Below are 24,622 nucleotides of genomic sequence, written 5' to 3' on the forward strand. Positions count from 1 at the left end.
CCCAGGTGCTTGGGCCCTGCACCCCATGGGAGACCAGGAAAAGCACCTGGCTCCTGGCTCCTCCCATCGGATCAGCACGGTGCGCCAGCCACAGTGCGCCGGCCGCGGCGGTCATTGGAGGGTGAACCAACGGCAAAGGAAGACCTTTCTCTCTGTCTCTCTCTCTCACTGTCCACTCTGCCTGTCAAAAAAAAAAATGACCTAAATGAAAGATCTATGTGAGTGAGATTCCAGTGGAAAAAAGGGGCCATCAAAGAAGAAGGTACCTTTCTCTGAAGCGAGGAGAGAACTTCCACTTTGATTATGGCCTTGTCTAAATAAAGTTGGAGTTTGTGAACTCAAGAGGCTTCCATAGCCTTGGCAGCTCATGACAAGAGCCTCTGGTGATTACTGATGTCATAAATAAAAGTGTCAATTGTTAAATCAACAACAGGAGTCACTGTGCACTTGCTCCCCATGTAGGACCTCTGTCCTTAATGAGTTGTACTATGAGAATTAACAGTAAAACTAGTCTTCAAACAGTACTTTATACTGTTTGTATAACTGTCTGTGTGGGTGCATACTGTTGAAATCTTTACTTAGTATCGAGTTGATCTTCTGTATATAAAGATAATTAAAAATTAATCTTAATGAAGAATGGGATAGGAGAGGGAGTAAGAGATGGAATGATTTGTGGGTGGGTGGGTGGGTGGTTATGGGGAGAAGAACTGCTATAATCCAAAAGTTGTACTTTCGAACTTTATATTTATTAAATAAAAGCTTTCTAAAAAATAAAGTTATTATTGTTAAGTAATGACTTTGACTTGCCATTTTTGCATAAATATTCCTACTTCTTCCTTTGGATTTCCTTTGTACTTATTTCTACGATAGTTTCTGCCTTCACATTCTTTCACAATGATGACTATCATTCTCTGTTTCTGTGTGTAGCACATCCTTAAGTATCATTTGTAAGGCTGAATGAGTCGCGACAAATTCTTTCAATTTCTGTTTGTTTTGGAAGGTCTTTATTTCACCTTCTTTCATAAATGAGAACTTTGCTGAGTATTGCATTCTTGTTTGTCAGGTTTTTTCTTTTAGGACTTGACTATGTCTCTCCATTCTCTTCTAGGATTCTCCATTCTCTGTAGATTTCTGATGAAAAGTCAGCTCTTAGTCTAATTGGAGATACTCTGAAGATAATCTGGTGTTTCTCTTGTGCACATTTTAGAATATTTTCTTTAGGTGTTTTACTATTGAAAGTTTGACTATAATGTGCTGTGGTAAAGATTGTTTCTGATCATGTCTATTAGAAGTTCTATGTACTTCCTGTATTTGGATGTCCCTATCTTTCTCCAAATTAGGGAAGTGTTTTGCTATTATTTCATTGAAGAGGAATTGCAATCCATTTTTTCTTTCCACACCTTCAAGAACTCATAAGACACTTATATTTGGTTGTTTGATAGTATCCCATAAGTCTCAAATACTATTTTCAGTTTTCCTCTTTTTTTTTTTTTTTTTTTTGTCTGACTGAGGTATTTCCAAGGATTTGTCTTCTAGCTCAGATATTCTATCTTCTGCCTCACCAAGTCTGTTGTTAAGGCTTTCCACTCTATTTTCTATTTGACATTTTGAATTCTTCATTTCTAATATTTCAGTTTGATTTCTCTTCAATATCTCTATCTCACAGCAAATGCTTCATCCATGTCAAGTATGGATTTCTTTATCTCATCTGTTTGCTTCTCTGTGTTTTTGAGTAATCTTAAATTTCTTTTGAATTCCTTTTTAGACTTTCCATCAATCTCTTCATCTTCACATTCTAATATTGAAGTGTGTTCATTTGCGGGAGTCATATTGCCTTTCTTGCTCATATTTCCTGTTTCTCTGCATTTATTTTTAGGCATTTATAGACAATCTTGTTTTCTCTGTGGCTTAGTGGAGCATCTACTCTCTCAGTGGATATCCAGAGGTGTATGCTGGGTGGAGCCAGGGAGCTCTGCTCAAAGATGAGGCAAGAGCCCATGGTGACACCCAAGTTGGGTGTGATAGATCTCCACTACTATCAGTGGTGGGGAGGGTCTGATCACATCAGCTGGTATGATCACAGACTCACCTCTCTGCCAAGGGGATCCACACCTGGGGTTAGCCCACAGTGGCTACTACACACCCCACCCACACAGGTGCATGAATCACACAAAGGATCTATGTAGTCCTCAGTGTGACCATGGAACCCTCTGCAATGACCCACCCCAGGTGCTCAGGGAACTTTAAGTCTCTGAAGCCAGACATAGCAACTGCCCAGAGACCCAGCTACTCCCCACACCCTAGAATGTGGGCACAGAATTCCCACAGTCATAGCACAGAAGGCTCTCACAGTCACAGAGAGCAGGGGATTGACTCTCAGCCTTGTGAGCCTGCCCCATCCACGGACAGTGCAGAAGCGTTCCCAGAGCCAGCTGCTGTTGGTGCTCTGTCTTGGCAGTTTGGATCCAGGCACCTGTAATAGAGTTGGGGGGAGAATGGGAGCACCTCAAGGCTCTAAGTGGGCACCCCACCCTCTGGCAAGACTCAAAGTCAATGGGGACCGTGGACTTATCCCTCCTATAAAATCCCCTAGTTGCACACATGCGTGAGCCACCCCAGACTCTATTCACATTATTAAGATGGCACTTCCTCCCTGCTAGACTCCGGGTGCCCTTGTGGGGGGATGGGAGAAAGAAATGTGTTCTCCCTTCACAGAGTTAGGTGGGCACCCTGTCCCCTGCTGGCACTCCAGCCAGACTCAAAGTTAGGGCAGTCCACAAAGTTCTCCCTCAGGCAGTATCGGCAGTGGCATGGATTGCCACAGTCTGCCCTCACCTCGTGTCCAGAAGATGGTATCTCCTCCAGCCCCCCCCCCCCACCACCACCACCATATGAAAGTCACCAGTAGCATGCTCTCGCACTACTGCGTGTTTGTACTGACCACACTGCTCCACATCATCTCTTGTCTTTCTGTAGAATTTCCACTGCAAACTTCTCTCCAACTCTCCCCTGGAAATGCGGTTGCGCTGCTTTTCTTCTGTTAGCTTCCCGTGGCCAAAATCAGCACATCTTCTCCCTATTTCAGCCATCTTGGATTCTTCCCTTCAATATAGTTGTTAAAATCTTCCCTACAGGTTCTCCATGCGTAGGTAAGAGAAAACATGAGAGCTGGCTTCTCCGGCTTCCTGGTGCCTATATTCCTTGTGAGAGCCAAGCATTCAATCGGAGGTGATATCTCAGTCCATTCGTGCTGCTGTAACAAAATGCCACAGAATGGGTAATGTAGGAAGAACAGAATGTTTTTTTTTCCTCCCAGTTCTGGAGGATGAGAAGTCCAAGAATCAGAGCAGCAGCTGTTGAGAGCCTGGTCTGTTTTCCAAGATGGCACCAAGGTGCTACATCTTCCAAAGGGAGGAACGCTGTGCCCTCCTGTAACAGAGGGCAGGTCCGTCACACGCTGCACGAGGCCTTTTTTGTAAGGGTCTCCATCCCATTTGCAAGAGATGCGTATTTATGACCTTACCTCATAACGTTGCCACCTCTTAATGCAATCATATTGGCTGTTATGTTTCAACACCAGCATTTTAGAGAGGACACGCTCAAACCACAGCGAGTGATAATGTTATGACAAAAGATAGGATGGAAGGGCCTGGTGTTGTGGCACAGTGGGTTAAGCCACTGCCTTAGACACCACCATCCCACATGAGCACTGGTTCAAGTCCCGGATGCTTCACTTCCAATCCAGCCCCCTGCTTATGCACCTGGAAAAGCAGTGGAAGACGGCCCAGGTGCTTGGGTCCCTGCCACCCATGTGGGAGACCCAGAAGAAGCTCCTGGCTTTGGCCTGGCCCAGCCCTGACCTTTGCAGCTATTTGGGGAGTGAACCAGCAGATGGAAATGCCCTCTCTCTCTCTCTGTCTCTGTGTGTGTGTGTTTTGCTGTGACTCTGCCTTTCAAACAAATAAATAGATCTTTTAAAAAAAAATAAAGGAGAGGATGGCAGTGATTCCAGGAGCTCTGAGAACACAGGTGAGCACCACACCAGATGAGTACTTGGGGAAAGGCTGCCTGCTAAGAGCCTCCTTGGCTGAGGTCTTTTGAAAGACGAGAGAAGTGAGGGAGGTGTTCAGGGAGGGCATGGTCAACTCAGGATGCAGTCACAGGGTGACTTAGACAAAGAATTCCACTTCTCACCATTGGGAGCTGAGAAGTCCAAAATCAGGGTGCCAGTATGTGGCTGGTTTCAGGTGAAGGCTCTCTTCCTGGCACAGAGATGACCACCTCTGTACCGTGTCTCCTCACAGCAGGAAGAGACAGAGTCCTCTTTCCCTATAGGTTCCTTCATGCTCTCAAGCTAGGGCCCTACCCTAGGATCCCATTTAACCTTGTTCCCTCCATAAAGGTCACATCTCCTAATAAACAGACTGAGGTTGAGACTTGAACATATGAAAGTTAAGATGACACAAGCATTCTGTCCCACATATGGGTGGCTGGGTGGAGGGAGGAGCAGCAGGATTGGAACACAAAACACTTTCAGGAAGACAATTTAGGACCAAGACCTTATGGCTTTCAAAGAATTGATCAGACTTCCATCCATGATCAAGGTGTTTGGCTGTTAGAAAGGGATCCAGGTGAGCAGGAGTTTAGAGTTTATCCAAAGAACCAAAGCAGTAAGAAACCACAGAAAGGCTTTTACCTGCAGAAAGGACACAATGGGCGTAATTCTTGAAGGCCTTTGTTGTAGTAGGGACAGAGTAGATTGGAGAGCGACAAGACAGAAGGCAATCAGTAGTTTTAGCGTGGTGGAGATGAGGAAAGAAAGAAGTAGGGGATTAGAAAGAGATGTGTAGGAAGTCATAACAACTAAATTTGCAGATAAACACTGTTTTGAAAGGAGAAAGCGGTGTCAAGGATGGCGCCCAACTTGCTGGTTTGCTCAGCACTCAATGCCTGCAAGAGGGCAGACAGGAACTACAGTCAGGCCACAAAGAGAGAATGTGTCCCAGGCAGGACAGTGAGAAAATGTCCCAAAGCATGGTAGAAGTCTCTGACCACTAGGACTTCAGTCTTCAGTTACAGATTGGTAACACCTCATTTGTGTGTTTTATTTAATTTTTTAAAAAAGATCTATTTGAAAGGCAGAATTACAGAGAGAGAGAGAGAGAAAGAGAATCTTGACTAGTTCATTCCCCAAATATCTGCAACAGCCAGGGCTGGCCCAGGCTGAAGCCAGGAGCCTGGAACTCCATCCCTGCATGGCAGGGACCCAAGTACTTGAGCCATCATCTGCTGTTCTCTCAGGAGTATTTTCAGGGAGCTGGATTGGAAGTGGAGCTGCTGGGACATGAACTGTCACTCATATGGGATGCTGGCATCGCGGGCTCTGGTTTAACCTGCTACACCACGATGCTGGCCCCTCATTGTGCTTACTTATCACTTTTTACCGCTGTTATCATACAGACTGGTGCTCTGGGCACTCCTTTATCATTTGGGGAGCATCTTCTCAAAGTCTTCAGAAACTCTGGAGCCCTGAGCAACACGTGTTTGTGATTTTGTCAGTGAAAGTTGATTGAGCAATCTTGTAACTAGATCTTAGATTTCCTTTCTGTAATGTGTCTAGATATAAAAGAAATACTTAAATTTTATAAATATTATAAAACAATAATGTTCACCGAATGTTTGTAGATGCCAAGTATGACATATTACAAATGTGTATCTAATTTAATCCTGACAAACGCTCTTTTCTTATTTTTTAGATTTATTTATCTGAAAGGCAGAATTACAGAGAAAGAGAGAGAGGCAGAGATAGAGAAATCTTCCCTCCACTGGTTCACTCCCTAAATGGCTACAACAGCCAGAGCTGGGCCAGGCAGGAGCCAGGAGCTTCTTCAGGTCTCCCACTTGGGTGCAGGAACCCAAGGAATTGGGCCACCTTCCACTGCTTTCTCAGGCACCTAAGCAGGGAACTGGGTCAGAAGTGGAGCAGCCAGGACTCGAACTGGTGACCATATGGGATGCTGGCGCTGCAGGCAGTGGCTTTCCCAGCCAGGCCACCACACCGGCCCCTCTGACAACCATTCTGACAAAGGTGCCATGACAGCTAGAGCATCCCTAATTCTGAAATGCAACATCCAAAATGCTCCTAAATCCATCAGCTTTTGGAATGTGGAAAATTCTATAGCCAAGCTCATGTGATGGGTCACAGTGAAAACACAAACATATTATGCAAAATGACCTCAGGCTCTGCGTATAAGCTGCGTGGGAAACATCAGTGAATTCCACGTCCCATTCACAGGATACTTCTGGATATAAACGATCCCAAATCCAAAACACCTGTGGCTCTGTTTCGGATAAGGGGTACCCAACCTGCCTCACCTATGTTAACAAAACTCAGTCCCTGTTCCCAGTGCCAATCAAAATAATGAGGACAAGGTTTTGGGGTGAGAGAGAACTTACCATCTGTCAACAGATGAGAGGGTAGCAGACATCAGGGTCCAAGGACTCCGGCCCTGCTGGATGAGGGTCTTTGGGGTGTCTGAAGGGGCTACAAGGAGGGCGAGCTGGTATGGTGAAATCACCAAGGAGCTGCAGGTCTCTGGTGTCAGGAGCCAAGACTTATCATGTCCTGGTGGCTGTTGAGGGCCACAGGAGGTGAGATTAGATCTAGCCTGACCGGATCTTCCTGCTCTGTGAAAGAAGTTGAGATAAGGAGCAAGACCATTTGTGCCTTAGCATAAGGGCAAGTGGGAAGCCAGCCGTGCAGCCCTGAAGTCTCAGCTTTTTGGACTTATGTTTGAGTAGTGAAAGTTCTTGGCTGATGTTACTCTACACCTGGTCACAGCTGCAGACACTGAGCTTTAAGTGACTTGCTGGTTCTGACTTTAGAGTCAAACTTGAAGTGACTCAACAATTCTGAGTCAACGATTCTGACTCTATGCCATCTTCGCTCTCCAATACTGTCTCCATGATGGCTTAAAACTTGAGATGTAATTTTAAACATTTGATTTGCCTGTTAAATAGTTAGCATACGGGATGTTCACTGAAACAACTTTCTTATTATATTAATGGAGGGTTACTGTAAGAAGCATGAAATATATAAAGAAAACAAAAATCAGACAGAATCCTACCACCTGGAGATAATCTTATTATAGTTTTGAAATATTTCATGCCAGTAGTTTTTCAGAACATGTATTTTATAGTTGAAATCAGTGTTTATACATTTTAATCATGCTTTTTTCATTTAAATTATAAATACAGCTATTTCTCCACGCTATTAAACATGATTTACAAATGTTATTTTCAATGGCCTGGAAACATTTCATTATATGGATATATTATTACTGATGTAACCATTCAAGCATTTTTTAGCATTCAGATTTTTCCCCTCATTTTCACTACTATAAATAATATATTTGGTATTTCAAATTATTTCCTTTAAAAACCACCAGAAGTGTAATTATTACTTCAAAAAGTAGGCACATTTTAATGCTTTCATTACTTTCAAAAATAATGAAGCAATGGAAGTGAGAATGTTGTTCTTATCATAACCTCATCATCACTTTTAAATATTAATAATGTTATATTAGGAGTGGGCATTTGATGCAACACTTAAATCATCACACAGGATGCTTAAATCCCATATTATAGAGTCCAGTTCAAGTCCCAGCTCCTTTGGGTCCATGACATCCACTTGGGAGACCCAGATGGAGTTCTTAGCACCTGTCTTGAGCCTGGCCCGACCCCAGCTATTGCGGACATTTGGGGAATGAACCAGTGGATAGAAAAATCTCTCTCCACTCCACCCCCTGCTCTTTCTGCTTTAAAATAAAATGAAAATAAAATGACATTTTTAAAAGGAACACAAGAAAAAGCACATATTTAAAATACTTTTATTTATTTCTATTTTCTCAGGTGCAGTGTTTAACATTGTTAGATGACTTTGGAGTTACTTTGATCTTTCCTCAAAATTTTTTCTCTTTTTCTGCCCTTATCCATTCATCTGTTCATTCATATAACAAACATTTACTGGGCAGTTATCAGGTACCAGGTCCTACTGAAACTCTGAAAATGTAGGAACAAGATTAGGCAAGGTCTCTGCCTTTGTGGTGCTAAGAGTCTATGGGAGAGGCATACAGTAAATAGATTTTCAAATTAAGAAAAATATATAATGGTAAAAAAAAAGTGCTATGCAGGCTACTTCTTTAAAAGGGAGAAGACGAGGGTGGGTTTTTGGTCTCACAGATAAGATGCCGGTTAGGACACCCATGTTCCATGGCGGAGTGCTTGGTGCAGTGCCCTCCTCAGACTCCTGACTCCAGCTTCCTGCTAGTGCAAACACTTTGGGAAGCAGTGACAGTTCAAGCAGATAGGTTCCTGCCACCCACGAGGGAGAGCTGGATTGAGTTCCTGGCTCCTAGCTTCCGAATGGACCAGCCCTGGCTATTGCAGGCATTTGGAAAGTGAATCAGTGAATAGAAGACCTCTCTCTTTCCCACTCCCTCCCTGCCTCCTTCCCTCCCTTTCCACCTTTCAAATAAGTAAATAAATCCTTTAAAAAATAAAACTAGTTACCTAGCAAACCCCTGAAGCCATGGACTGTTGAAATCACCCAGAATTCCAGCTACTGCACTTGAGACTGAAGAAGGCAAGGAGTGAGCCCCCGAGTTTTGGCATCAATGAGTTTTCATTAATCAGCAGGGTGTGTTCCAGACCCAGAACCCTTGCTGAATACAGGGAGCAGCCTCAGTGCTAAAGAACTGGAGTCCCCAGGGAGGTGCCCTGGGAATCCCTCTCTTTCATACCTGCAGGTTTGATTACAGAGTTAGCACTTTCACACTCTTCAGTGTTCCACACCTGCTGTTATTAAGCTGCCCAACCAACAGGGGTCCTCCTGGAGCAGAATTTCCCAGAATTCCCTGACACCAGTCACTGAAGTACTTAATAGAGCACAGATTCACATGCCCAGTGCTACTAGCTTTCCAGGGAATGCACCTGGGAATCGTCATTTTTGGTGCCACCTCTGGATCCTGCCATCAGTCAAGGGTAGAAACCCTGAGACTAATTATACTTGAATCAAATTGTCAATGTCTGTGAGCTGAATATCAATGATTTTGTAATTTTGAGCTTTTCAAGTATCATCCTACTTAAATCACATCATCAAACAGAGGTATTCTATGCTTACATTTATATTAAGCACAAACAAGCAAAAAGTAATGTGTGCTGTTAGAAATCCAGAGAGTGGTTAGCTTTGGGGCTTACTGAATGGAAAGGGGTTCCAGGGGCTCAACAAGGGTGGTAGGGGTTTTCTTTCTTTGTCTGGAGCTGGTTTCATAGATATGTTCGATTGGGGGAAAAAAAAAACCCTGGATATAGTAGATTGATAGATAGATAGATAGATAGGTAGGTAGGTAGATAGATTTATCTATAGGGTCTACAGTGTGTGTATGTACACACATAGATGTATATAAATATACACATCATGTCAATGTGGGTGCAAACTGTTGAAATCTTTACTTAATGTATACTAAACTGATCTTCTGTATATATAGAAAATTGAAAATGAATCTTGATATGAATGGAAGGGGAGAGAGAGCGGGAAAGGGGAGGGTTGCGGGTGGGAGGGAAGTCATTGCGGGGGGAGCCAATGTAATCCATAAGCTGTACTTTGGAAATCTATATTCATTAAATAAAAGTTAAAAAAAGAAATCAAAAGAGATCTAAATAAATAGTGAAGCACAAAAAAAAAAAATACACACATCTGTAGGATAGGTGTTGGGTACAGTAGACATCTGCATGCCATGTTGGAGTGTTGGAGTGCCTGGTTTAAGTCCCAGCTCCTCGGCTTTGGGCCATCTTGTACTGCTTTCCCAGGATATAGCAGAGAGCTAAATTGGAAGTGGAGCAGCTGGGACTCGAACCTGCGTCCACATGGGATATGGGCACCACAGGCAGCAGTTTCATGCCCTAGGCCACAGCGCTGGTCCCAACATTATATTTTGATAGAAGGTTCTATTCAGCAAGAAGAAATAACAATCATAAATATATATGATATATACCCAACACAAGACCACCCAGATATATGCAGCAAATACTATTAAACCTAAAGGAAGAGATAGACTCCAATACAATAATAGTGGGTAACATCGGTGGATGGGTCATCCAGACAGAATATCAGTAAGTATGCATCAGAGGTGAATAATATTATTGAGCAAATGGACCTGACAGACAAATCCAGGACATTTCACTTGACAGTTACAGAATATACACTCTTCCCATAAGCACATGGAACATTTTCTAGGATAGACCACATATTAGGCCACAAATCAAGTCTCAGCCAATTTAAAAAGATTGAAATCATACCATGTATTTTCTCAGACTATAAGGGGCTAAAACTAGAAATCAACAACAACAAGAACAATGAAAGGACACTCGTGAACACTTGGAAATTAAACAACAGGCTACTGAATGAACAATGGGTTATTGAAGAAATTAAAAAGAATCAAAAGCTTTCTTGAAGTAAATACAAATGAAAACACAACATATCAAAACCTGTAGGATAGAGCAAAAGCAGTATTAAGGGGTAAGTTTATAGCATTAAGGACTTACATTTAAAAAAGAGAAATGTCTCAAATTAAAGATCTAATAATTCATCTTCAAGAATTAGAACATGAACAAACCAACCCCAAATCAGCAGGAGGCGAGAAATAAGGATCCGAGCAGGTATAAATGAAATTGAAACAAAAAAATACAAAAGATCAGCAAAACAAAAATTTGGTTTTTCAAGAAGAATAACAAAATAGATAGACCTCTAGCCAGACTAACAGAAAAACAGAGGAAAAAAAAAACAAATAAAATTAGAGATAAAAAGGAGATATTACAACTGATACCACTGAAATACAAAGGATGATTAGAAACTGCTGTGCAGAACTATATGCTAAGAAACTGGAAAACCTTGAAGAAATGGATCTGGAACAAGACAAGGATGTCCACTTTTGCCACTCTTATTCAGTATAGTACTGGAAGTTTTAGCAAGAGCAATTAGGGAGGAGAAAGAAATAAAGGGCATCAAAATTGGAAAGAGGAAGTCAAATTGTCCATGTTTGCAGATGACATGTTGTTGTACAGGGAAAAACCTAAACACTCTACCAAAAAGCTGTTAGATTTGATAAACCAATGCAGTGAAGTTGCAGGTTACAAAATAAACATATGAAAAACTGTAGCTTTTTTGTATGGTAATGATGAACTCACAGAAAGAGAAACCAAGAAAGAAATCCCATTCACAATAGCCACCAAAAAAAAAAAAAAAAAAAAACAAATATTAAGGATAAATTTAACCAAAGAAGTGAAAGATCTCTATGAAAATTATCAAACTCTGATGAAAGAAACCATCAAGAACACCAGAAAAATGAAAAGCTATTCCTTGCTCATAGATCAGAAGAATCAATGTCATTAAAATGTCTGTACTGCCTAAAGCGAACTACAGGGTTGTATTTGACAATCCCTGTCAAAATACCAGTGACATTATTTACAGAACTAGAAAAAGCAATCCTAAAATTCATATGGAATCCTAAAAGACCCAGAATAGCCAAAGCCATCCTGAACAAGAAAAATCAAGCTGGAGGCATCATAATCCCTGATTCAAAGTGTCCTACTACTATAAACAGACTTGTCGTATGATCCAGCAGTCCCACTACTGGGCATAAACCCAAAAGACTTGAACATAATTTATCAGAGATACCTGCACCACCGTGTTCATAGTAGCCAGAATTTGTATCAACCAAGGTGTCCATCACCAGATGAATGGATAAGGAAAAGGTGACATACACAAAGGAATATTGATCAGCTATAGAAAACAATGAAATTCTACCATATATGGCAAAATGGACACAACTGGAGTATATCATGTTGACTGAAATAAGCTTGACCCCAAAAATACAAATACCACATGTTCTTCCCTATATATGGAAGCTAAAATTAAAAAAAAAGAAGAAGAAGAAAGAAAAAATGTCTGAGTGTATTAGTATTGCTGCAAATGGAGTTTTGTAAAACTTTGCTTTATACCTTTGTGAAACCAATAGTTAAGAATGTTATGCTACTATAGTTTTAGTGATCAGTGATTACTTGCTAATTTACTGTATATGGGTGGAATGGTCATTTTTCCATTCAATTATTTATAGCTGTTGTCTATATTCTCACTAAACTAAGGTCTTTTTACTTGTTAAACTTTTTTTAAAAGAGTATTTAAAAGGCAGAGTTGCAAACAGAGTGAGGGAGAGACAGAGAGAGAGAGGTCTTCCATCCGCTGGTTCACTCCCCAGATGGCTGTAACAGCTGAAGCTGGGCAGATCTGAAGCCAGGAGCTCAGAGCTTCTTTCTAGTCTCCCAGATGGGTGCAGGGGCCCAAGGACTTGGGTCATCTTCTACTGCTTTCCCAAGCCACAGCAGAGAGCTGGATCAGAAGAGGAACAGCTAGGACACGAACCAGTGCCCATATGGGATGCTGGCACTGCAGGCAGAGGCTTAACCTACTATGCCACAGTGCCGACCCCCTTGTTAACTTTTATTTAGTGAGGTATTAAGCCTTTTTACTATAATGTATATTTAAAATATGTTATCCTAAAGACTAAAAAAAAAAAAAAAGGAGAGAAGAAAGGTGGATAGGAGGAAGGGAGGGAATATCATGTTCTTAGAATTATATCTACAAATCACATTGAATCTGTTAAAAACTAATTAGAAATTAAAATTAAAGTTTAAAAAATGAAATATATATATGCCCATGTTCATTTCAGTATTATTCCCAATAGTTAGAAGCAACTCAAGTGTCCACTAAAGAATAAATAAGCAAAATGTGGTATAGGCATACAATAGAATATTGTTCATTCGGAAAAAGAAAAAATACTTGGACATATGCTACACTGTGAAGATGTTATAAAAAGTGAGGTAAGACAACCACCAAAGCACAAATATTGTAGAGTCTGGCCTAGATGAGGTACAGAGGGCAGTCAGAGTCAGAGCAGAAAACAGAATAGCTTCCCACACCACACGGAAGAGGTTTTGAATCCCATTCATCCCTGAGTGTATTTGAGCATACACAGTCTTTTGAATTCATTTGCCTTCCAAATTCCATTTCTGTAATTATCAATGATTCTATTACCAAGCATAAGGAAGATGCCTAGGCTGGCGCTGCGGCTCACTAGGCTAATCCTCCACCTAGCGGCGCCGGCACAGCGGGTTCTATTCCCGGTCGGGGCACCAGATTCTGTCCCGGTTGCCCCCTTCCGGGCCAGCTCTCTGCTATGGCCCAGGAGTGCAGTGGAGGATGGCCCAAGTGCTTGGGCCCTGCACCCCATGGGAGACCAGGAGAAGCACCTGGCTCCTGCCATCGGATCAGCGCGGTGTGCCGGCCGCAGCGCACCGGCCACGGCAGCCATTGGTGAACCAATGGCAAAAGCAAGACCTTTCTCTCTGTCTCTCTCTCTCTCTCTCACTGTCCACTCTGCCTGTAAAAAAAAAAAAAAAAAAAAAAAGGAAGATGGCCTGCATCTCTGTGGTTTTCTGTCCTCATTAAAATAGGAATTACAATCACATGTAACTGGAAGGTGCTTTAAGGTCCTTGAGCTAATGCATATCGTTGTGTAAGTAGGAAAAATAATTATTACTGTAGTTAATAGCTATTCTTCTTCATATGGCTAAATCATACTTATAACAACACTCCATGCCCTAAAAGAGTCTCAACAGGGTAGAAACGGAAAAGAAACACCTATGAATAAGGCAATAAAGTGTGATTTATTTTAATTATGAAGAAGGTTAATACTCCCAACTCAGTTAAAATTTTGTTTATTTTCCTAAGATAACTGAAAATTTCAACATAAATCTTCCCATAAACACTTTACCATGCAGAGACAAATGGAAATTAATTTGATTCAAAACAATAACATGAAAAAAATCTGCAAATTCTGATTCCACTTGACTTAAAAAGGAAAAAAGAAGAAAAACAGCCTGGATAGTCAACAACAAATTTGAACAAGTTCCCAAAGCCATCTGAAATTTCATCTCCTTTTTTTTTTCCCCCATGCTTACTTCCCCTCACCATCCTCAAAAATCCTAATTTTAGCTGCCAGCAAGAAAATGCTCTCCAGCTTTAGCAAATCAAATGTTTTTTATTGGAGACAGTCTTTGGGGGATAGTGCTATCTAAATGATTAGATGGAATTTAATATTTAATCCAGAAATATATCCTCAATTGGATTCCTTTAAATAGCAGGCACCATTTTTTTTTTTTACTATTAATGTGGGTGTTAAAGAACCCCAAAGCATGTCCCCAGGCTCACCTCTGTAGTTTCTCTAGCAAAGTGACACACGAAAGGAAAACGGGCTCTTTTTTTTTTTTTTTTTTTTTTTTTTTTTTAATAGCTGACCCACAGGTCATTTGCTAGATTCAAAGAGGTACAAATTTGTGTAGTGGCGTAAGGAGAGAGGAAGAAACATTATCTGGTTTTTCTTTCCTTTTAATCTGTGGGTAATGTAAATGGTGGTTGAATGGATAGCGCTAGAGAGAGCACTTGCCTTGCTTTGTAGACTTGCAGGTGCACATTCATTTGGCTTGTTCGGAGCCTCCACAACAAGACGGAGAGATGACCTAAGACTGGAAAGCAAGTGGTGTAAGTTACACTGGGGTTTGTTTCCTTAGATAGGAATCAGAATCATATCTAAAATATGACAAAGTCTATCAGATACTTGGATTGAGGTAGGAAGATTAAACACCTTTAGGTTCAGATTCAAAAATACAGTCCTGAACCAAATTGAACATTGATTCTATTTTCTTATGTGTTCTCAGAAGGAAATTAAAAAAAAAAAAAAAAAGCAAATGCACTCCCCTTTCTCTCCACTCTCTTACCCGGGAATGGTATAAGTTGAACCACAGGTACATAGCACCGTTATTTTTAGGTCACACACAGACAATATCAGCAGTTTCATAGTTCACAACACTTTTTCAAACCTTGATTAGGTTAACTCTATGGGCTGAGATGCTTCCCACAGTGCGTACGGATGGCCCGGTGTCTCCTTTGCACAAGACCACAGGGTCAGTGGAAATGTTTTAGGCTCTGGGTGTTACGAAAAGCCCCACGTGCTACTGACAATGGCGTGTGGAGGCGGTGCTTACAGCGAAAAGCACGTAGCATTGTCTTCTCTGTGGGCACCACAACTCATTGCAGAAATGCAGGGAGAAGTGAAAAGTGAGGCGGTGTATCAGGCTACAAAATGATGCGTGATGTTTCTTTTCAAATGTCTTTCTAAGCACTCTGGGGCATTGTGTGGCAAGCTAGGTGCAGCAACCCTGCCCTCTCGCACTCCAGTCTCAGGGAATCTCCGGGACTGAGCTTTTTGCTCACAACATCTCTAAGGCTCAAGCCCTTGCTATTGCTGTGAAATGTAATTTGCACACCCCTTTAAATGTTAGTAGAATGCAACAGGATGAAGGTCACACACTGAGCCTCCCACGAGGAATGCTATCAATGAGAGGCCAGGCTCGCCCCTACATTCAGATGTTTGCATTTGCTGGGGATTTATTTGATCCTTCCAGGTTGTCAACGATGGAGGCATAGATTCTCTGTCTTCTGGATTCTAATACTAATCACATGGCTAAAATTAGAACTCCGAATCTGTTCTACACGCCTTTAAATCTCTATGACTCTGGGGGAAGCAGGAATCAGGGAGCAGCAGGAGGGAGGTACAGAGAACTCCTTGCCTGTTAGGTGCCCTCCATCTAATCATTTATGGTCCTTGCCTCTAGAAATTAGAATGCCCTCGTCACTTATTTATTCCTCCTCTAATTCTGCCACTTGGATGGAAACCCAAGTCACTCTTAATTTGTCTTATTTTAGCAACATATAATCTGCCTAATGTGCTCCTTGAGAATTAAGTTCGGACTCAAACATTTGCCTTCAAGGCTAGATATATATGATGTCCAAACCTTCAGATAAACTGGGGGAAGGGAAGGAATTCTATGAAATACCTGGATGACTCATCTAAGAGAGGATAATATCTAAGCAGGTGGAAACACCGCATGAATCAGAAGTACTAACATGTGAGCTAATGGACCATTTATTTGCATTTCATTTCCCTTGGGGGCAAAGGGCCCATGTCAATCTCTCTAATTTTGAGTACAGTGAGCATATTGTTCTTATTTAAAGAACAGAACTGCACACATGCAGGTATCCATGTCCCTGTGCTGCGTAATTGGCTTGTGTTTCAAAATAACCCATAGAAGGTCTTCCCAAACACTCATTTGATAAAGTGATGAATACACTGTAAATATCTAAGCAAGGCTTCTTTTTTTAAAAAAGATTTATTTTATTTATTTGAAACACAGAGTTACAGAGAGAGGTAGAGCCAGAGAGAGAAAGAGAGGTCTTCCATTCCACTGGTTCACTCCCCAAATGACCACAACAGCCAGAGCTGAGCTGATCTGAAGCCAGGAGCCAGGAGCTTTTTTTAGGTCTCCCACAGCTCTGATTTGGGAATCTGAGCAGGATCCAGGGAGAAGGCCAGTCACCTACTGTGTCATGTCCTAATGTGCGTGCTCACAAGATTTGGCCCTATTGCTAGCACCCATGTAGGTTTGCCCATTTCTTTTGTAAAGAATATACATTTTGGGGCGGGCGCTGTGGTGTAGCAGGTAAAGCCACTGCCTGCAGTGCCAGCCTACCATGTGGGTGCCAGTTCAAGTCCCAGCTGCTCCACTTCCTATCCAGCTCTCTGCTGTGGCCTGGGAAAGTAGTGGAAGATGGCCCAACTCCTTGGGCCCCTGCACTCACGTGGGAGACCCAGAAGAAGCTACTGGCTCCTGGCTTTGGATCAGCTCAGCTCTGGCCACTGCAGCCAATTGGGGAGTGAACCATCGGGTGGAAGACCTTTCTCTCTCTGCCTCTGCTTCTCTCTGTGTAATTCTGATTTCAAATAAATAAATCTATTTTAAAAAGATATAAATTTTAATTAACACAAAAAACTTGTACATCTTTGTGGAGCTCATGTGACACTTGACTGCATATATAAATTGTGTAATGTCCAGTCAATGTAAACATACCACTCTCCTCCAACATTTAACATTTCTTTATCACAAAAACATTGAAAGTCCTTTCTTCTTGTCCTTTTAGGGAAATGTATAGTAGATTATCCTTATCTGTAGACACCTACATGCAATAGAATTCCAGAACTTCTGACTGATGTAATTGTATTTTAGTTCCTAAAAATGAGCTGTGCCTCATCCTCCATCCTCCGTCTCCCCAGCCTCTGGTGCCCACCATTACACTCCTCACTTGTAGGAGATTGGCTCACCTATGAGATCATGCAGTGTGTATCTTTCTGTGATTGATTGATTTCACTTAGCATAGTCACTCCTGGTCCAAGATTTTATCCTTTATTATGGCTGAGCAGTATGCCATTGGGTATATGTACCCCATTTTTTTATCCATTCATCAGTGGATGGACACTTAGGTTATTTACATTTCCTGGCTGTTGTGAATGGTGCTGCAACCAACGTGGGAGTGCAGATGTCTCTTAGACAGAGGGACTAAATTTCCCTTGGATACATACCCAGTGGTGCCATTGCCAGATCATAGCGCAGTTCTATTTTTAGTTGTTTGAGGAACTTTCATACTCTCCCGAGGTATCAGCATTGTTTTGACGGCTTTTAAGAACTGTGCACATTAGGCTTATACTCAGAAGACTATTCTGAGCTTCATCTTGGGTTTTTTTCAGCCAACAGCAATCACTAACCACCCAGTTTCGGAAAAGCAGCTTAGCATATTCACTGCTGATGCCGGCTACCTGAAGTCCTCCAACGCCATGAAGCAGGTAGGATTCTTATTCCTGTTTTAAATGTGGGGAAGTTGAGGCACCATGAGGGAACTATGTGGAGCAAGATATCATTGTGTTTTTTTAGCTACAGTTGCTGTAACCAAGCACAGGACACTGGGTGGCTGGAGACAGCAGAAATGTATTGTCTCAGTTTTGTGGACAGGAAGTCCCAAAGTCAAGGTGGCAGCAGAGTCGCATTCCCTTCGACACCTGAAAGAGAATCCTTCGTTGCCTCTTTCTAGCTCCTGGCTACGCCAGGTCTTCCTGGGCTCGTCTGTGTCCCTCCCACCCTCCTGTGTGTCTCTGTGTCTTTGAGTGATTGCTTTCTTCTAGGAACACCTGTCACATTGCCTTAGGAGCCCCAACTACTCCAGGATGACTCGATCTTAATTAATTACTGATTAATGTACCCATCTCCAAATAAGGTCACATTCTGGGGAACTGAGGGTTAGGATTTAAACCTATCTTTTGTGGGGACACCATCCTACCCTTAACAGTCCCATAACTAGAAGGCAGCACAGCAAGGGTGAGGATGCATGCCCTCTTCACATAGCATTGCCTCAAGTTTCGGGATGTGTTGTGCTACATCCAGTTAAGCTGCCACTTGGGACATCCAAACCCATATCAGAGCACTAGTTCACGTCCCAACTACTGCTTTTCCAATCCAGCACCCTACTGATATGCCTGCAAATCAGCCCATGATGGCTCAAGTAGTTGGATCCCTGCCACTCCTGTGGGAAACCCAGATGGAGTTCCTGACTCTTGGCTTCAGCCTGGTACAGCCTCAGGTATTGTGGGTACTTGGAGAGTGAACCCACAAATGGAAGATCTCTCTGTCTCTCCCTCTCTCTGTAACTCTGCCTTTCAAATAAATAAATAAATCTTTCTAAAAACTCGGGATGTAGAAGAGGCACACATGTCAGATGTTAAATTGCAGAAAATGCAACATCTAAAAGATTTTGGGTGGGACTTTTTTTCAATTAAAAGGTATCTTTGGCCGGCGCCGCGGCTCACTAGGCTAATCCTCCGCCTTGTGGCACCGGCACACCGGGTTCTAGTCCCAGTCGGGGCGCCAGATTCTGTCCCGGTTGCCCCTCTTCCAGGCCAGCCCTCTGCTGTGGCCCGGGAGTGCAGTGGAGGATGGCCCAGGTGCTTGGGCCCTGCACCCCATGGGAGACCAGGAAAAGCACCTGGCTCCTGGCTCCTGCCATCGGATCAGCGCGGTGCGCCAGCCGCAGTGCGCCGGCCGCGGCGGCCATTGGAGGGTGAACCAACGGCAAAGGAAGACCTTTCTCTCTGTCTCTCTCTCTCACTATCCACTCTGCCTGTCAAAAAAAAAAAAAAGGTATCTTTGCAACATCCTTGCCCTGCCTTAACTTATTCCAGAAGGAAATACTCTATTGTTGAGCCAATAGTTTATGTAAGTCCCTTAAATGTCCAGTGTATTCCCTTCATACCTTCAGGCATAAAAAGGCACAGCTAATACAAGAATTCCACAAGGCAAATGAAAGTGCCACACAGATTGACAATATGATGGCAAAAATGATCCCCAGGGATCTACTAACACACCCTTTTGTTTACTTATAACAAGTCATCTTTGATATCTGTGTAGAGGCATTTTACTAATTACTCCAAACACCTGGGTCCATTCTGATAGTCTCGTGGTGTAGGGAGTATTACTGCTCTCATTCTACAGATAAAGACAGTGACATGCAGAGAGACCAGTTGTCTTGTCCAGGGTCATAAAACTGGGTTCTAGGAAGTCTACCTTCAGAGCCCAGGCTCTTCTGTTTGCATTTTTAAAAGTTGTATTTATTTGATGGGGTGGGAGAGGGAAGGATGGAGGGAGGGAGAAAGAGAGAGAGAGAGAGAGAGAGAGAGAGAGGAAGCTCCCCTCTGCTGATTTACTTCCCACTGCCTACAATGCTAGGGTTGGACTGGGGCTAAAGCCAAGAGCCAGATTGCTAGCCAGGTCTCCCATGTAGGTGGCGGGAAGCCAATTAGTTGAGCCATCATGACTGCCTTCCAGTGTCTGCATCTACAGGAAACTGGGATCAGAGCAGAGCCAGGAATCAAGCCCAGGCACTCCAATGTGGACTGTAGACGTCCTAATCTCTAGGCTAAGCACCCCGCCCCAGAGCCCCGCCTGATCTTCACTGGTGTGATCCTTGTCTCTCTTCACAAACTCGAAAGAAACAAAGGTTCCAAGGCTCCTTCATCATTATAGTCACTGCCCTGAAAAGAACTCTGAGTTGCTTACATTAGCACCTTGGCCCCTTATCATTCTTAAATGTCTTTTTTTTTAAGGTCTTCCTTCCATTGGTTCACTCCCCAAGTGGCCACTATGGCCAGCGCTGCGCCAATCCGAAGCCAAGAGTCAGGTCCTTCCTCCTGGTCTCCCATGCGGGTGCAGGGGCCAATGTACTTGGGCCATCTTCTACTGCCTTCCCGGGCCACAGCAGAGAGCTAGACTGGAAGAGGAGCAACCGGGACTAGAACCAGCGCCCATATGGGATACCAGTGCCACAGGCAGAGGACCAACCACATGAGCCACAGCACCGGCCATCTTAAATGTCTTAATCTACCAGTCTTCCTTTTGCCATTGGTTCACCCTCCAATGGCCGCCGCGGCCGGTGCGCTGCGGCCGGCGCATTGTGCTGATCTGATGGCAGGAGCCAGGTGCTTCTCCTGGTCTCCCATGGGGTGCAGGGCCCAAGGACTTGGGCCATCCTCCACTGCACTCCCTGGCCACAGCAGAGAGCTGGCCTGGAAGAGGGGCAACCGGGACAGAATCCGGCGCCCCGACCGGGACTAGAACCACATGTGCTGGCGCCGCAAGGCAGAGGATTAGCCTAGTGAGCCGCGGTGCCGGCTGAGTCATTGCATCTTGAAGTTAATTTCACTTTTTTTTTAGTATTTTAATTAACTTTATAGAAGCACTCAAGAATGATTCATCTTTTGTGAGCACTTAGACAAAATTAGAATACAACTGTCTGAGGGCAGAGGTCCTACATGGGAAGTTAGTACACAGTGACTCCTGTTGTTAATTTAACAATTAACACTCTTGTGTATGACGTCAGTGACTACCTAAGGCTCTTGACATGAGCTGCCTAGGTTTTGGAAGCCTTTTGAATCCACAGACTCCATCAGTGTTTAGACAAGGCCATAATCAAAGTGGAAATTCTCTCATCCCTTCAGAGAAAAGTTCATTCTTCTTTGATGACCACTTCTTTCCACTGGGGTCTCACTCACTGCAGCCCTTCATGTAGGACATTTTTTGCCACAGTGTCTTGGCTTTCCATGCCTGAAATGTTCTTGTGGGGTTTTCATCCAGACCATAATGCATTAAGGCTGATTCTGAGGTCAGAGTGCTATTAAGAGTGATTGTCATTCTATGAGTCTGCTGTGTGGACTGCTTCCCATATTGGAGAATTCACTCCTTTTTAATTCTATCTATTACTATTATAGATCCTTTATCCTATCCATATGATCACTTTAACACTTAGATGATATTTTTACCACCCAGCTTAAGAGCATTTGGGGTCCCATGGAAAGGTTTTAAATTATACCCTTAAAATTAAGTCTGGGGCCAGTGCTGTGGCATAGTGGGTAAAGCTGCTGCTTAGAGTGCCAGAATCCCATATGGGCACCAGTTTGAGACCCGGCTACTCCACTTCTGATCTAGCTCTCTGCTATGGCCAGGGAAAGCAGTAGAAGATACCCCAAGTCCTTGGACCCTGCACCCACATGGGAGACCCAGAAGAAGCTCCTGGCTCCTGGCTTCGTATCGGCTCAGCTCCAGCCATCATGGCCAATTGGGGAGTGAGCCAGTAGATGGAGGACCTCTCTCTCTCTCTCTCTCTCTCTCTCTCTCTCTTCTTTGCCTCTCCTCCTATCTCTGTGCCACTCTGATTTTCAAATAAATAAACAAATCTTAAAAAAAAGAATTAAGTCTGTAGGAATGTATGCAGAACCATACAGCTTTACAGTTACAAACTTCAATAATACATAATTGCAACTTTAATTGTAATTAAATTGAGTGGGCCCACTCACCCATATTCCCATCCTCTCTTCCTCCTTCTTCTCTTATTCCCACTCTTATTTTTTTACTGAGATCTATTTTCATTTGACTTTATATACATACATTTAACTCTATGTTAAGTAAAGAGTTCAACAAATAATATTAAAAAAAACTGTTCCTCAAAAGTCAAGACAGGTGCTGTTTAAGTCATTGCTTCTCATAGTGTCAATTTCACTTCTACAGATTGCCTTTTAGGTGCTCTACTAGTTATCACAAGTCAGGAGAACATGTGGTATTTGTCCCTTTGGGATTGGCTTATTTCACTAAGTATGATGTTTCCCAAATTCATCTGTTTTGTTGTAAATGACCAGATTTCATTTTTTTTACCGCTATGTAGTACTCCATAGTGTACATATCCCATAATTTCTTTATCCAGTCTACAGTTGACAGGCATTTTGGTTGATTCCATGTCTTAGCTATTATGAATTGAGCTGCAATAAATATGCAGGGGGATAACTCTTTCATATGCTGATTTCATTTCCCCTGGGGAAATTCCCAGGAGTGGGATGGCTGGGTCTTTTTTTTTTTTTTTTTTTGGATTTATTTTTTTTCTTTTTTTAACTTTTATTTAATGAATATAAATTTCCAAAGTACGATTTATGGATTACAATGGCTTCCCCCCCATACTGTCCCTCCCACCCACAACCCTCCCCTTTCCCACTCCCTCTCCCCTTCCATTCACATCAAGATTCATTTTCGATTATCTTAATATACAGAAGATCAGCTTAGTATACATTAAGTAAGGATTTCAACAGTTTGCTCCCACACAGAAACATAAAGTGAAAAATAATAGATGATTTTTTTAAAATAATGATGAAATCAGATCAGACCTATTGTCATGTTTAATCCCAGTGAGAGTCAAGTTGGGAGGTGATAATTTCTTTTTTTTTTTTTTTTTACAGAGGATCAGTTTAGTATGCATTAAGTAAAGATTTCAACAGTTTGCACCCCCATAGAAACACAAAGTGAAATATATTGAGTACTCGTTATAGCATTAAATCTCAATGCACAGCACATTAAGGACAGAGATCCTACATGAGGAGTAAGTGCACAGTGACTCCTGTTGTTGACTTTACAAATTGACACTCCTGTCTATGGCATCAGTAATCTCCCTATGCTCCAGTCATGAGTTGCCAAGGCTATGGAAGCCCTCTGAGTTCTCCGATTCTTATCTTGTTTAGACAAGGTCATAGTCAAAGTGGAGGTTCTCTCCTCCCTTCAGAGAAAGGTACCTCCTTCTTTAAAAAAAAAAAAAGAAAGAGAGAGAGAGGTTTACCACGCCTAACCTGGGAGTGTCACCTTTGGCACACCAAACAGAGCTCTCAGGCCACACCCATCTCAAGCCCTAAGGCTCCATCAAAAACAGATAGTCCACTTAATCTAGAGTCATAGTATAACAAGAAAAAGCACCACAGTGAAGAAACCAAATATCTCCAATATGCCAAATAACAAACGCAAAAACCGAGGTAATAAAAACAAGGAAGTCACCATGACACCCTCAAATGAAAAAGACACCCCAATTCAAGATTATGAAGATGATGACATAGAAGAAATGCAAGAAGCAGATCTCAAAAAATTGATAAGAACATTAAGAAGTTCTCAAAAACAAATTCTTGAACTACAGAAATCCTTAATGGACAAGATAGAAAATCTCTCTCGTGAAAATGAAATATTAAGGAGGAATCAAAATGAAATGAAACAACTAGTACAACAGGAAACTGTGATAGTGACTGAAGTGAAGAATTCAATAGATCAAATGAAAAACACAATAGAGAGCCTTACAAACAGAATGGGTGAAGCAGAAGAGAGAATATCGGACTTAGAAGACAGAGAACAGGAAAGGATGCAGTCAGACCAAAGAAAAGAAGAGGAAATTAGAAATCTAAAACATATTGTCGGGAATCTTCAGGATACTATTAAAAAACCCAACATTCGGGTTCTAGGAGTTCCTGAAGGCATGGAGAGGGAGAAAGGATTAGAAGGCCTTTTTAGTGAGATATTAGCAGAAAATTTCCCAGGTTTGGAGAAGGACAGAGAAATCCTAGTACAGGAAGCTCACAGAACCCCTAATAAACACGACCAAAAGAGATCCTCACCACGACACGTTGTAATTAAACTCTCCACAGTGAAACATAAAGAAAAGATCCTAAAATGTGCAAGAGAGAAACGTCAGATTACTCTCAGAGGATCTCCAATCAGACTCACAGCTGACTTCTCATCAGAAACTCTACAAGCTAGGAGGGAATGGCAAGATATAGCCCAGGTACTAAGAGAGAAAAACTGCCAGCCCAGAATATTATATCCTGCAAAGCTATCATTTGTGAATGAAGGTGAAATAAAGACTTTTCATAGCAAACAGAAATTGAAAGAATTTGTTGCCACTTGTCCAGCCCTGCAAAAGATGCTTAAAGATGTGTTACACACAGAAACACAGAAACACGGTCATCAATATGAAAGAAGGTAAAGGAAGGAAACCAAGGAAGGAAAGCTCACAGCAAAAGACCACAGGGAATTCAAAGCATATATTAGAACTTATCTTTGGCAAATGGCAGGGCAAAGTTACCACTTATCATTAGTCACATTGAACGTGAATGGCCTGAACTGTCCAGTTAAAAGACACCGATTGGCTGATTGGGTTAAGGAACAAAACCCATCTATTTGCTGCTTACAAGAAACACATCTT

At 42.4% G+C, this 24,622-nt stretch overlaps 1 long non-coding RNA gene across 4 annotated transcripts in view; it reads right to left on the bottom strand.

Moving 5' to 3' along the window:
* Positions 1–24,622, bottom strand: part of LOC149121735 (uncharacterized) — a 71,683-nt gene that overhangs the window by 25,119 nt on the left and 21,942 nt on the right. For 3 of the 4 annotated variants that reach the window (XR_016222502.1, XR_016222503.1, XR_016222500.1), the window contains exon 2: positions 14,565–14,637. This is a non-coding gene — a long non-coding RNA (uncharacterized LOC149121735). Of the gene's footprint in view, positions 1–201; positions 2,474–2,941; positions 3,430–14,564; positions 14,638–24,622 lie in introns of all 4 variants that reach the window. The other variant, XR_016222501.1, reaches the window with a different exon arrangement.

This window comes from Oryctolagus cuniculus, chromosome 16 (assembly GCF_051225735.1).
Source record: "Oryctolagus cuniculus isolate XC-2025 breed Fujian yellow rabbit chromosome 16, ASM5122573v1, whole genome shotgun sequence".
NCBI classification, from domain to species: Eukaryota; Metazoa; Chordata; class Mammalia; order Lagomorpha; family Leporidae; genus Oryctolagus; species Oryctolagus cuniculus.